This window comes from Falco peregrinus, chromosome 5 (assembly GCF_023634155.1).
Source record: "Falco peregrinus isolate bFalPer1 chromosome 5, bFalPer1.pri, whole genome shotgun sequence".
Classification (NCBI taxonomy): domain Eukaryota; kingdom Metazoa; phylum Chordata; class Aves; order Falconiformes; family Falconidae; genus Falco; species Falco peregrinus.
The window spans coordinates 107381321-107394488 of NC_073725.1; positions in this window are offsets into that span (position 1 = coordinate 107381321).

The window sequence follows — 13168 nt, forward strand, 5'->3', positions numbered from 1 at the left end:
CCAGTTTACAAAATGTCACGCAGATCACTGCTTGTTTGCCAATACCGAGGGCAGTAGGTGAATCTATTCCATGGGGAATGTTAACCATGAATCTGACCAATCTGGAATGTAAAAATGAGACCACCTATTGTGAACAAAGGCCAGTAACTCAATGGTATGAACAAGTAAAGGTTATCAGAAAACAGTGGAAGTCGCCAGGGAAAGAAACAGATTGTAAAAAACTATTGAATTATGATTTTATAACAGGATCCCGACCTAGTGCCATAGCTTGAGTTCTCTTTCCTGGGGGTCCAAATCCCCAGTTAGGATGGTGGTCTTATGATGAACAACTTGAAACCAATGTGAGCAGAAGTGTCATGAAATGGAAGTGTAACAAAACGGGCCAAGGTGCCCAATTAGTAGAACAATGGGACTCTATACGGTCTATGTCCATATTTTCCCATTTTCAGTATATGGCAAGAACTTCTTGGTGTTTGACCTGGGATGGAAAAGTTTTTTCAGTATTACCCTGGGTCAATGATAGGTCAACTTCATCGGGAGAAGGAAAATAAAATAGTGCCATGGTGGAAATGTGAAAAAGTGTATGATTGCAGTAATGCAGACTTAGTAATCCAAAGAATTCCTCCGTTGGCCGCTGCTTTGAAATAGGGTTGTTTCTGTCGAGGTCTTAAAAATATTTTCAATTTAACCGGCACTTTTACAGTTAGAAAAGGAACTTTGTTTAGTTGCAGAAAAACTACTATTCGAAGTCCAGGACATTTAGTTTGGGCATTAAGTGATGGAACCTGGACATCACATTTACCATTAGAAGGTAAGGTGAAAGAAATTACTTTAGGCATGCCAACATTGTGTCCAGTTTGCAAGAAATCACCCTTTAGAGGATCTTTAGAGAATTTAGAATTGAAACGAATAAAGAGATCTGAGATAAATGATGATATTTGGAATGAACCATCTACAGGAGTGAAAATTGGCTGGGCACTTGAATCACTTTTAAATCCTATAGCTTCATATAGAAACAGAGCATGGCTCTATCAGTTAACTGGTCAAGTGGAAAAATTAGCAAACGTTACCAAAAAGGGGTTTAAGGAATTGAATATACAATTACAGGCGACCTCCAGAATGACTTTACAAAATAGAATGGCATTAGATATGCTCCTACTTAAAGAACACGGAGTATGTGGATATCTCAAGGATAAGCTGGACCACTGTTGTATCCACATTTCAAATGTCACACAAGATGTGGAGCATGATTTGGATTTATTAGATAAAATTGAAAAAGAAACAGAATCAATTCAAGAAGATATGTCAGAAGACTGGTTGGGGAAAATTTTTAACAAACTGGGATGGAATTTGAGCTCTTGGATACAATCCATAATCAAAACTTTGTTTCTGTTACTAATTGTAATTCTGATGATCGTGCTAGTATATGCAAGTTTGAAGAAACAGTTTACCAACAGAATTTCAGTCAATCGTATGAGAGAAGTACCAACTATTCCATCAAGACATAGTCCACCACCAAAATATGTTGAAACAAATGATATGTAAATAACGTGAAAGTACTGAAAAATGATTTTCAACACTTTCAAAGGGGGGAAATGTTATAGATTTGCTAATAAGTTAAGATTGATTGACTTTATTTGATTGATTATTTGATTTTATAAAATTATTTTATAGAATAGAAAGATAGAAGGATAAGAAATCTATTTTAATGAAACTTATAGTTGCACAGCAAAAGCTGCTATGAGATCCTCTGTACATCCCGTACCAGGGCTAGAAGAATGGGCTACAACCACTGTTAAAACTTTGGTAATAACTTCAGGGTTTGAAAGGTTTCTTTGTATTTGACCAGTCTTCTGTAGGTAGAAGGTGTATTGAAGTGTCAGAATATGAGATGAATGGAAACCGGGGAGAGTCGACTGGAACAGCTTGTGCTTACCTGCCAAGAAACCGTGAACTTTAGTAAAAGGTAATTCCGGCAGGGGGAGATCGCGACCACCGACTCATATACCACCTACACAAATCGTACCCCAGAGCCATTTCTAGACCTTTCTAAGCTCTACTGCGCAGAATCGGATATAGGAGGAGAATATGTTAACGCTTTACGGGAAATATCATGGCTATGCATGAATACTTAATGAATATGTATGAATAAGTTCTATATATGGCGTCTAATTTTGAGACTTGGTGTGCGTTGATCGTGAGAGGACTCGCTCACGCACCCGGCCGTCAATAAAGAAGTGTCTGCTTATCTACATCACATTGGTGTCGATAAGTTCTTCATTCCAAGATTTCGGTAACACAGGGAGCTCCTTCCCTTCCGAGCAGGAGGAGATGGGCTTTGCTGTGGGGGTGTCACGGCCTGGGGTGGGCTGCCCCGGGGCTGGGCAGTCTCTGGAGGCTCTCAAACCCCGCCTGGCCGTGACCCTGAGCGGCCGGCTCCTGGGGGAGCTGCTTTCGCAGGGCCTTGGGCTGGATGGCCTCCAGAGGTCCCTGCCAGCCCTGGCCAGTCTGATTCTGCCGCTCTGTGCGGAGGTGCGGGGCCGGCCCGCGGTCAAGTCACTCACAGGCGAAAAATGGACTATCCTATTAGCCTTTTCATTTTTGATTCAACTTTTCAACCCTATGGTCTCTTAGCACAGTGGGTTCCGCAAGATTTCTTTGATTATTCTGGAATGGGTATTTTTAACACATAATTTTGGAAAAACAGTTACCACAGCTATTGAAGTGATACCTGTGGTAATTCAGAAAGGAAGAAAGCATTTATTAACTTTAGACGGTGTTGAACCTAATATTATCTATTTGCCTCTTGATACAAAACAGCTAACTTTTTTAACTCACCATTCTTTTGTTTTTCAGTGTGCTCTAGCAGATTTTACAGGACAGATAAGTATTCATTTCCCAGGACACAAAATTATACAATCCCTGCACTTTTTCTCTTTTACCTGCTTCACAATTAGCTATCACGCCAATAGTTGATACCCCTGCAGTATTCACTGATGGATCTGGCAAAACAGGCCGAGCAGCGATAGTTTGGAGAGATGGTGAAGGAAACTGGAAAAGCAACATACGTATTGTCACAGGATTGCCTCACATAGTAGAACTCGCTGCAGTAGTCCGTGTTTTCAAATTATGGACTACCCCAATAAATGTTATCAGATTCTGCCCACATGGCAGGCCTTGTTTCTAGGCTAGAATGCTCCTTTTTGAAGGAAATCTCACACGAAGCCTTATTTGCTCTTCTCTGGGAGCTCAAGCGGCTCCCAGATCGATGGGCACATCCATATTTTATACAACACATACGCTCACATACCTCCTTACCCGGTCCCATAAGTGAGGGGAACACACAAGCAGACAGGCTTGCAGGTATCATGCAGGTCTTACCTGACAGTTTTGCACAGGCCCATTTATCTCATGAGTTTTATCATCAAAATGCAAAAGCACTGCAACGCACGTTTCAACTGACTCTGGACCAAGCAAGGCAAATTATACAGTCGTGTCCCGATTGTCAACAAGTTTTGCCTGCACTGTCGATCTAAACTAATCCTCAAGGTGTTTCGTCACTTGAAATGTGGCAGACAGACGTTACTCATATAGCCCAGTTTGGCAAGTACAAATATGTACATGTCTCTATTGACACTTTTTCATCTTATATTTATGCATCAGTACGCTCAGGTGAAAAAGCAAAAGATGTTTGCAGACATTTTATTATGGCCTTCGCCACCCTGTTCCGAAACCTATAAAAACAGATAATGGCCCAGGCTATATAGCGCATAAGACAGACATCTTTTCAACAATTCAGCATATTACAGGCATTCCACATTCTCCCACAGGCCAATCCATTGTCGAATGCACACGTAGCACTCTTAAAACTATGTTGCAAAAAAAAATAAAAGGGGGAGTCTAAGGTTAACCCCACAAGAGCGTATAACTAAAGCTTGTTATGTTTTGAATTTTTTAAATCGTTGGATGGAGGATGGACCTCCTATACACCACCATTTTGGCTTACACAATGCTTCAAAATCTAATGAGAAAGCACAAGTTATAGTAAAAAATTTGCAGACAAATCAATGGGAAGGTCCTTTTCCATTAATAACTTGGGGTAGAGGGTATGCTTAGGTTTCCACAGGTTCTGGCCCAAGATGGGTACCAGCTCAATGGATCAAGCCATCATTATCTCAGTCATTGCCATCACCTGTGCCATGACGTCAGCTGCATCAATATGGATCCCACCTCAACCCAAACCCAACATCTGGGTAACCTTGGCCAGTTGCACTGGACAGGACACACTATGTCTGTCAACTGCTTCTTTGGAAAACCCTTTTACAACCTGTCTGGTTGGACAACCTGTTGATGATTGGCCCGTCCCCTCAGATAAACGGATCATAATTCAGGGATTTGGTGATGTGGTTAATAATTGGGATGGTTGGGTTCCATATTTAACATATGGTGGGATCGACCACAGGAACTGGACTTACTAGGATCTGTAAAAATGGATTATTGTGTATACTTTAACTACACAGGCAAAGTTAATATAAAAACAATTCAATTGTTAAATGCTTCCATACCTGCATATAGAAATGCTAGCACTTGGTGTAATTATACTTCTCCTAAAGTATCAAAGTCTAGCAATTGTCCACTTAAACTGTCCACAGGATTATTTCTAATCTGTGAAGATCGCGCATGGCCTGGCATTCCCTCCCATGTGAAAGGAGGACCATGTAGCATTGGAAGGTTAACTTTGTTAACACCCAATACATCCATGATTATGACTCATAAGTTACACTGCCACAAACGCACTACACATGCCTTTAAAACGGATGGTAAAGGTAATATGGAATTTTGGAGCCCTGGTGATATTATAGCAGCATCTATATTTGCTCCAGGAGTAGGAACAGCACAAGCACTAACCAGCTTGAATAAGCTTGGCTGTTGGCTTGCAAAAGAAACTAATGCAACTTCATTAGCCCTGGGTGGACTATTGTTAGACATTGATGCAATAAGACATGCTACGCTACAGAATAGAGCTGCAATAGATTTTTTGTTAGCGCAAGGTCATGATTGTCAGGATTTTGATGGACTTTGATCTGTCTGATCATTCTGAATCTATTCACGAAAGTATAGAAAATTTGCAAGGAGTACAGAAACTACAACAAAGTGATGCTTTTAACATTTTTGGAAATATTTTTAGTAGATTAGGTTTAACTGCATGGATAAAAAGTTTATTACAAATAGGCATAAGATGCTTATTCATTTTGATATGTATTCTGATCTGTATTCCATGTATGTTAAAATGTGTGCAAACTCTAATAGATAGAGCATTGAAGCAAGCCTTTTTTATATATAAAGAAGACGGAGATGTGGGTATTTCTCAAGCTCGCTCGACGGTGTCAGTGAGCAAAAACCAGCCTTGGGAGAGAGACACGGTTATGCTTGTTGGAAGGAAGCCATGGAACCAAGGAGAGAAACTTTAAAATACGGAGTAGGCTGCAAAGCTTGTGGCCGTGTGGATAAAGGGAGTTGCTAAGTTGCTGTGCTTGCAATAGAAAAAAGAGCTAAGAGTGGAAAATTACTAAAGCACAGTTATACGCTGATACGTCAACCCGCTGTAAAGATATAAAAGGTTTGCTTGATTTTATTAAGTGTCTTCGAGTGTCTTCAAGGTGTCTTTGATCTGCTCTTGGAGTCTGTCCATCAATAAGCTACAGCCAGGCAGCCAGGGGAAGGGCCACCAGCCCCCGTGCCTGTCACTGCCTCCGGCACCTTCCCTCAGGGCGCTGCCTGGGCTCTGGGCACCGCACCTGGGCCTCGGCCCGACGGGATCTTATCAACGGGACAAGGGGCAACGGGCACAAACGGCCACACAGGGAGCTCCTTCCCTTCCGAGCAGGAGGAGATGGGCTTTGCTGTGGGGGTGTCACGGCCTGGGGTGGGCTGCCCCGGGGCTGGGCAGTCTCTGGAGGCTCTCAAACCCCGCCTGGCCGTGACCCTGAGCGGCCGGCTCCTGGGGGAGCTGCTTTCGCAGGGCCTTGGGCTGGATGGCCTCCAGAGGTCCCTGCCAGCCCGGACCAGTCTGATTCTGCCGCTCTGTGCGGAGGCGCGGGGCCGGCCCGCGGTGCTGAGGGGCGGTGGGGCCGCAGGGGCAGCGGGGTCGGGAAGGCGGTGGCGTGGGCTCTGAGGGGCCGGTGTGCGGGACAGCCGGGAGCGGGCAGCCCGGCGGGCAGCGGGAGCGCCCTTCGGCCGGCCTCTGTGCCGCCACAGGCTCACCGCCCCGGCCATAGGTGGCCAAAGACTGTTGCCGTGCATGCCCGGGGCATCGTGGAGGGGCTGCTGGCTGCCCACAGGTGGTCTCCCCTTTGGAGACTGGTCAAAGGCTTGGGCTTTGTTTGTTGGGCTTTGTTGATGGCTCAACAGAGGGCTTGGTTTTGCAGTGTGCCCTCTTACTGCTGCTCTCGTGACGTGCTGGGCAGCAGTGGCTGCAGGGCAGGTGGGGACAAGCGGCACGGGCAGGAGGCAGAGCTGCCCATCCTGCTGGGGACATGGAGGGGCCTGTGCTGCTGGAGCCAGAGCATCGGCGGCTTGGTAACCCCTGGGCTCGGCCACGTCAGCCCCAGGCAGTGCAGGCTGCTCAGACAGTGGGTGGCAGAAAAAGTCATTTATTCCGGCAGCGTGGCCCTGGAGAGGGGAAGGAAGGCATTGCTTTCAAGTTCTGCTTCGGCTCCACCTTGGGCTTCTCCCCTCTGCTTCACAGCCCAGTGGAGCAGCTGGCACTTTATGGCAAAGGCGAAGCATGAGGGCACGTCTTTGCCCAGGACCACTGGAAAGAGCAGTTTTCCTGCCGCTCTCCAGAGGACGCCAGCTCCTCTGGGGCTGAGGTGTCTTCTTCCCTGTTAGCCTTCAGGAAGAGAAGCCTGCAGAGCATCCTCGGGCTGGGGCTGCTGCTTCGTCTCTGCCTGAGCAGAGCCCTCGCTGGGGGTCGAGTGCCACCTCCCCCATGTCCTTGGCAGCCATAAGCGCAGTAATCACAGGTTAAACCACCCCTTACAGCCTTCGTCGTCCAAGGATGAGGAATGTCTGAGTTGCCAGGGAGGAGACCAGGGGGCTGGTGTCTTTCATTGCGCCTTTAAGGACTGTGGGGACAAAGCAGCAGAGGTGAGGTGACAGCCCTGTGTCCCCTCCAGGCAGGGCACACTGCACCCTGTGATTGCCAGGGCCAGGAGGCAGCCAGGGGACAGGTGGCTCGGCTGGAAGCTGCTTCTCAGGAATAGCCCCCTGCAGAAACACCCCGTCCCCCCTAGGCACGCTGGGAGCAGATCCCCCCTTGCCCAGGTTGCGGGGGGGAGCTCCGTGCTAGCTCCTTCCTCCTCCCCACTGCCCTCGCTCACCATGTCGGATGTACTCCAGGTACCACTGCTCACGCACGCACCGCCCAACGAGCCCTGGAGCAACACAGTGTGTCAAGGATGCTGCTGCCGCTCAGAGACCCTTGCAGCCAGCCCACCTGGCTGCACGGTCCCCCCGGGAGGGCTGACCCCGGAGTGCAGCATCAGGGAGGGGATGGATGAGCCTCCTGCCAGCCCCACCTGTGCAGGCAGGGGCAGGAGGGGGTGAAGGGGTGCCCCATAGGTCCTGTGCTGGGACACAGGGACCCTGGGAGTCATGGCTCACCGATGAACCTGACAGCCTCGCATCGCAGGGGCTCCTGCGAGCTGTGCAGGTAATGCAGGCTCTGGTGCAGGTAGGCCATGGCCCTGCTCCTCTTCTTGGCCAGCTGGAGAGAGGAGAAGGGTGCAGGGTCGGCGCAGAGCTGCCCCCGCGTTTGGCCATCCCTCCACCCAGGGCCATCCCCCTTCCCCCCAGCAGGACATCCCCAGCTCCCCACTGTGTGGCACCGGGGTTCAGAGGGAGCATCAGGCTCCCAGGGATGCAGGGGTGCCATCCTAGTGGCAGGGTCCCCTTGGGGACCCCAGGGGCAAAGGCAATGCGGAGCAGAGCCTGCTCCAGGAGGGTGTGTGCAGCCAAGGGGGCACAGCCCTCCACCCCCCCCCGCAGGGCACAGGGCAGGGCTTGCCCGGGGAAGATCCCAGGGGTGTTGGGGCTCTGCTTACCAGGCACTCGCTGATCCTCCATGCCTGCCCGGTCGCAGCCATGTGCACCAGCTGCCTCCACTTCAGGAACAGGCCAGCACTGCGGAGGGCTTCCTGGGAGGCCTGGTGAGCAACAGAGATGCCAGCACCACCATCGAGGGCGCAGGACCCTGTGTCCTCCCTCTTGGCGGGGCTCAGAACCTCTTCTACCCCATGCCAGCAAGACGCTCCAGCTGGGAATTGGTGCTGTCACCATGTTCAGCACCCCGGGGAAGAGAAGGACAATCACCCTCTCTGACTGGAAGGCCGTCAGGGCTTCAATGCTTTGGCCCTGGGGGCCCCAGGCTGTTGTGGAGCTGTAGCTCAGTCTCTGGGGCTGCAGGACCCATGCCAGGGGCTGTGCGGAGGGAGCTGGGTGGGAAAGGGACCCACCTCCCCGTCCACCTGGGCAGCAGCAGGAGAAGGGCAGCAGTGGGCAGGGAGGGGGGCTCTGCCTGGCCCTAGGGACTCAGCAAGCTAGACCTCCCAGTGGCACACATTTGAAGGGTCCAGTGTCAGCATTGCCGGGCCCAAAGGACCGGTCAGGCTAAGAATCCCACCTTGGCCACACTTTTGTTCTGATCGTGCAGGTGCAAGAGCAGTGGCAGCAGGCTGCTCCACACCTTCTTCTTCATCTCCTTCTTTTCAGCGCCCACCACGAGCCACATCACGCTTTGGAAGAGGTGGATGGATTGCTCCCGCACAGTGTCCAAATGCTGGGGAAGGAGGGGAGGAGGACCTCAGCCCCAAGCGCAAGCCCATGGCAGGCGAGGGGCTGACGTGGAGGTGAACTTCCCCCAGATGGCTGCAGGCAGCCCTGCTCCATAAGGGAGTGCATGAGCCGTGGCATGCAGAATGTCTGTGCAGAGGGGCTGGGGGCAGGAGAGGGAGACCCTGTGGAGGACTGGGGGATGCTGCCAGGGCAGGGTACACATTGGTGTTGCTCAGCACACCGGCTGCTGTCCTGCCACCCCCGTCCGCCCTGCGGCAAGGAGGCCGAGCCAGGGTGAGTCCACGCTGGGGGTTTGGGGTGCAGCACGGAGTCACCGAGGGCAGCGACAGTGCCTGGGGGCTGCAGGGCAAAGCATCCTCCTGCAGAGCATGGGGGCTGCGGTGGGAGACGCGAGCGAGGTGCTCAATGAGGGGAGCATGGGGCTCTCCGCCAGCCTTACATTGTCAAAGAGTGGCTGGAGCTTGTCAGCCAGCGCCGGGGCAATGAGGCTGGGCTTCTTCCCCGCCGGAAGCTGGAGCATGTTGTCAAGAACAGAGAGGGCCACGGCGCTGCCGTCGCTGTCATCAGCCTGCAGCCGCTCCATGACGTACGGCAGCAGGACAAGGGTTTTCCTTGCCTGTGTGAGACACGCCACCTCATTTTTGTAAAGCGGCAAGTGACCGCAGGGCTGAAAACCCTCCCCGTGAGCACTGGCCTCCCCGCTGGCTTCTCAGCAGGCAGCATGGGTTAGGAGGGCAAGCGCCTGGCAGACAGGGCTCCCTGGCACGGCCATGGGAAGAGCAGGGTGCGCAGGGGGAGGACAGACAGCTCTGGCTCCTTGCCAGACCCTCGGCTGCCCCCTTTTGCAGCAGACCCCCTGAGCAGCCTGGTGGGTGACCAGCGCTGCTTGGAAAGCTGCGCGAGCCGCCAGCAGGCCCTGCGTTTCATCCCGGGGCTCATCACCCCACGGCCACGCTCTGCAGACCCCACACTCGGGCTGGTGGCTCTGCTGCCATCATCCCTGCTGGGACGTGCTGTTCCCCTCGGCACTGCTGCCTCTCCCCTTGCCATGGGGCAGTGGGCCAGGGACACGGGAGAGCTGGCTGCAGCTGGCTCAGCTCCCCATGCCCAGAAAAGCCCAAGCCACCACGTTACCTACCACCCACAGCTCTGCCATGGGCTGTTGTCCTGGCTGCCCCAGCTGCCCCCTACTCACTGTGTCAGGCCTCTCGGTGAGCCTGAGGATGGCCCTGAGCACCAGGGTGGGCATCCCCAGGCACTGGCTCTGCAGATACGTGGGGAAGATTGCCAGGGCACAGTCCAGCTCTTCACTGAGGCCAATGCAGCCCACCATCTGAAACACACGCAACGGGAGCTGGAGAGGTGCAGCGCTGGCTCCAGCCGTCAGCTCAGGCAGGGCAAGGCCAAGCCTGAATGGAGGCAGCAGGGACTGCGGAGAGCCCCCGTGCCCCACACCACACTGGCTGCTCGCCTTGCTCCTCCGTGGTACCAGCCAGAGCCCACCTGCTGCCCCAGCTGCCGCTGCAGCAGCGGGCATGGGAGAACTGAGCATCGGAGGGAGCTTGGAGCAGTGCCATCAGGCTCACCTCAACAAAGAAGACCATGGCGACCATCTCCCAGGAGGGGTTCTCCACATAGAGGAGCTCTGCCAGATGGCGGAAGATGGTGGAGCGCAGGGATCTTGGGGTCTTCATCATCTCCCTGGAAGGGGGAAGGAAGCACTGTCAGGCCTGAGCCAGGCGGGCACATCTCTGGGGTTCGCACCAGTGTGGTCATCACTGGACTGCAGCACTTTCTGCAAGCAGTGGGGACCCCCTGCCATCAGCCCCAAGGGAGGGGGTGGGGTGGGGTGCACAGTCCCCCAGGAGTGTGGAGAAGGGGCTCTCACCTGGCCACGATGCGCACTCCCATGAGGTGGGTCTGGGCACTGAGCAGCATGTCCCAGCCACCCTGCGCCTCGATGGCCAGCATGTGGCTCTCAAGGCCCATCCTGCAGAGCAGCACCGTCATGGCCCGCACCACAGACCTGCACGAGGAGAAATGCTCAGCTCCCACCGGGACCCCTGGCTTGGCTCCAGGTGGCTGGCAGGGACGAGCGGACAGGGATGGCGCACCTGATAGGAGCAATCAGACCCTGTTGGTGGCCCTTCCAGAAGATTTGCACCTCCTTTGGCGCCAGCTCTGTGGTGAATGACACTTGGAAAAGCAGTGCCAGGAAAAGCCGGGGGAAAATGGCTTCCGCGTCCCGTGGGCAGCTGGACTGCAGGAGGATCTTGCTTATGGTCCTGGCTGCCTGCAGAAGACACCAGACACGGACATCTCCCTGACCCCTGGGGAGGCCAAGGCTTGGGGTGGGCATGGAAGGGAAGGGGTGGCCCCAGAGAGCTGAGAGCAGCCCCGGAGGTCAGTGAGGCCTCATCCAGCAACTCACAGCCAGGGAGAGGATGCGCGGGTTGTCCCTGGTAGAGGCGGAGGTCTTGTGCAGCGACTGGTTCATCATCACGTTGATGAGCTCCTGCAGCACCTTCTTCGCAGCCTGGGGCTCAAAGAGCATCACCGTCCACATGGTCATGGCGACACTGTGGAGAACCAGGGCTCTGTCAGTGGGGACACCCAGGAGTAAGGCCGGCCTGAAGTCCCTTGGGAGGGTATTGGGGCCCCTCTGCCAGTGTGAGAGCAGCCCTAAAGTCTGGTGAGCCCCGTACTAGGTGCATGTTGGGGAGCACTGCAGCAGGCCGGCCACCACCTCGCTGGGGTGTTTGTCTGCCAGCACGCGCAGGGCCCTGTCCAGGCTGTTGATGGCTACCAGCATCCTGATGGAGGGCAGGTTTGTGTAGATGGCGCGCACGATCTTCAAGACCTGGAGAGGAGACACAGGAGGGAGTGGGGATGTCAGTCGGGTGAGCGCGGCTGTTTCCCCAGCTCCCACTGGGAGCTGCTTCTGTTCCCGTTGTGGTATGCCAGCTGGAGATGGTGTCAGCGCTGGCCAGGTGCAGAGCCGGGGGAGGAACGGTGCCCCGGGGGGCTGGAGCATCAGCTGTGCCACCCCTGGGCGACTCACCTGCCCCGGCTGGAAGGCAGGACCCAGCACAAGGACATCCACCATGTGGGCAGCCACGCGGATGCTGTAGGTGCTTGGGTCTCTCATGTTCTTGATGGCTAGGAGGATGATGTCTGCCCGGTCAGAGGGACGGAGGTATTTCGTGAACTTCTGCGGCATGAAGGAGAGGAAGGGAGATTTGTCACCTAGAGCATCCCCCAGAGCATCTTGGCTGTGCAGGGAGTGGGACGCAGAGCCAGGCTGCACTGGGCAGATGGACGGTGGGGGTCAGGGTGCCATGGGGAACCAGAGCTCACTGGAGGCCTTTGCCTCGCCCCTGCTCAGGATCGGCGCAAGCCCCCGCTATCGCCATGCATCGGGTGTCCCTTCGCTCATGCTGATCCCGCCAGCCAGGAGCTGAAGGCCCTTCTTACCAAGAAGATTTCTCTGGTACTGCTGGTTTGCAAAAGCTGCTGGGGCTGCCTCGCTTGCCAGACCTCCTGGTGCTCCAGCTGCCCTCTGTCAGGCGGCCAGGGTTGCCTGCCTGGGGAGGAGAAAACCCGGGGTGCTGAGAGAGAGGGTGCAGAGCTGGAGGTGCAGTCTGAGTGCTGGGCAGAAAAGGCACTGGCAAAGGACTGGGACGCCCTGACAGGTCTGTGGAGCAGATACGCAGGGAGGGTCCAGGGCTATTGTGAGCAGGGCTGAGAGGAAATGGCTCTTCAGACTGCAGGCAGGCAGGCAGGTTGTATGCAGCTTTCTCTGGCCAAGGAGGGTGGCCACTGGCTGCCCATGCTGGGGGGGACCAAGCCCGACACGGCCTCTCTTACTTCTCTGCTGCAGGATGAAGGTGTGCAGGTGATGGAGAGCGACTGCAGCCTCGTGGCGGGTCCTCTCATGCTTGCAGGTGCAGCAGAGAATGAGGTGCCCCACCAGCAGCCCCAGTATGGCAAACTGATGACTCTTGGAGCACTGGTGTCTGAGGACTATAGTTTGTGCAAAGCAGGAGCAGACCTGGGGGAAGAGAGGCAGTGCAGGCACAAGGTGAGGCCGGTCACAAGGTGAGCCCCAGCTGCTCCCAGAGCAGCCGGGCACCAGGCCGGAGCAGGGAAGCCAAGTTCCTGCCTGTGCCTGCGGCAGCCCTGCCCTGCCCGGCCCTGCCCTGCCCTGGGAGAGAGCGTGGACAGGGCAGGGACAGGGCAAAGACTCCTGCTCCCAGCCTCCTGCTGACTGGGTGCCCAACTTCCCCAGGAGGTGCCAGGGCTCCGGGCTGCA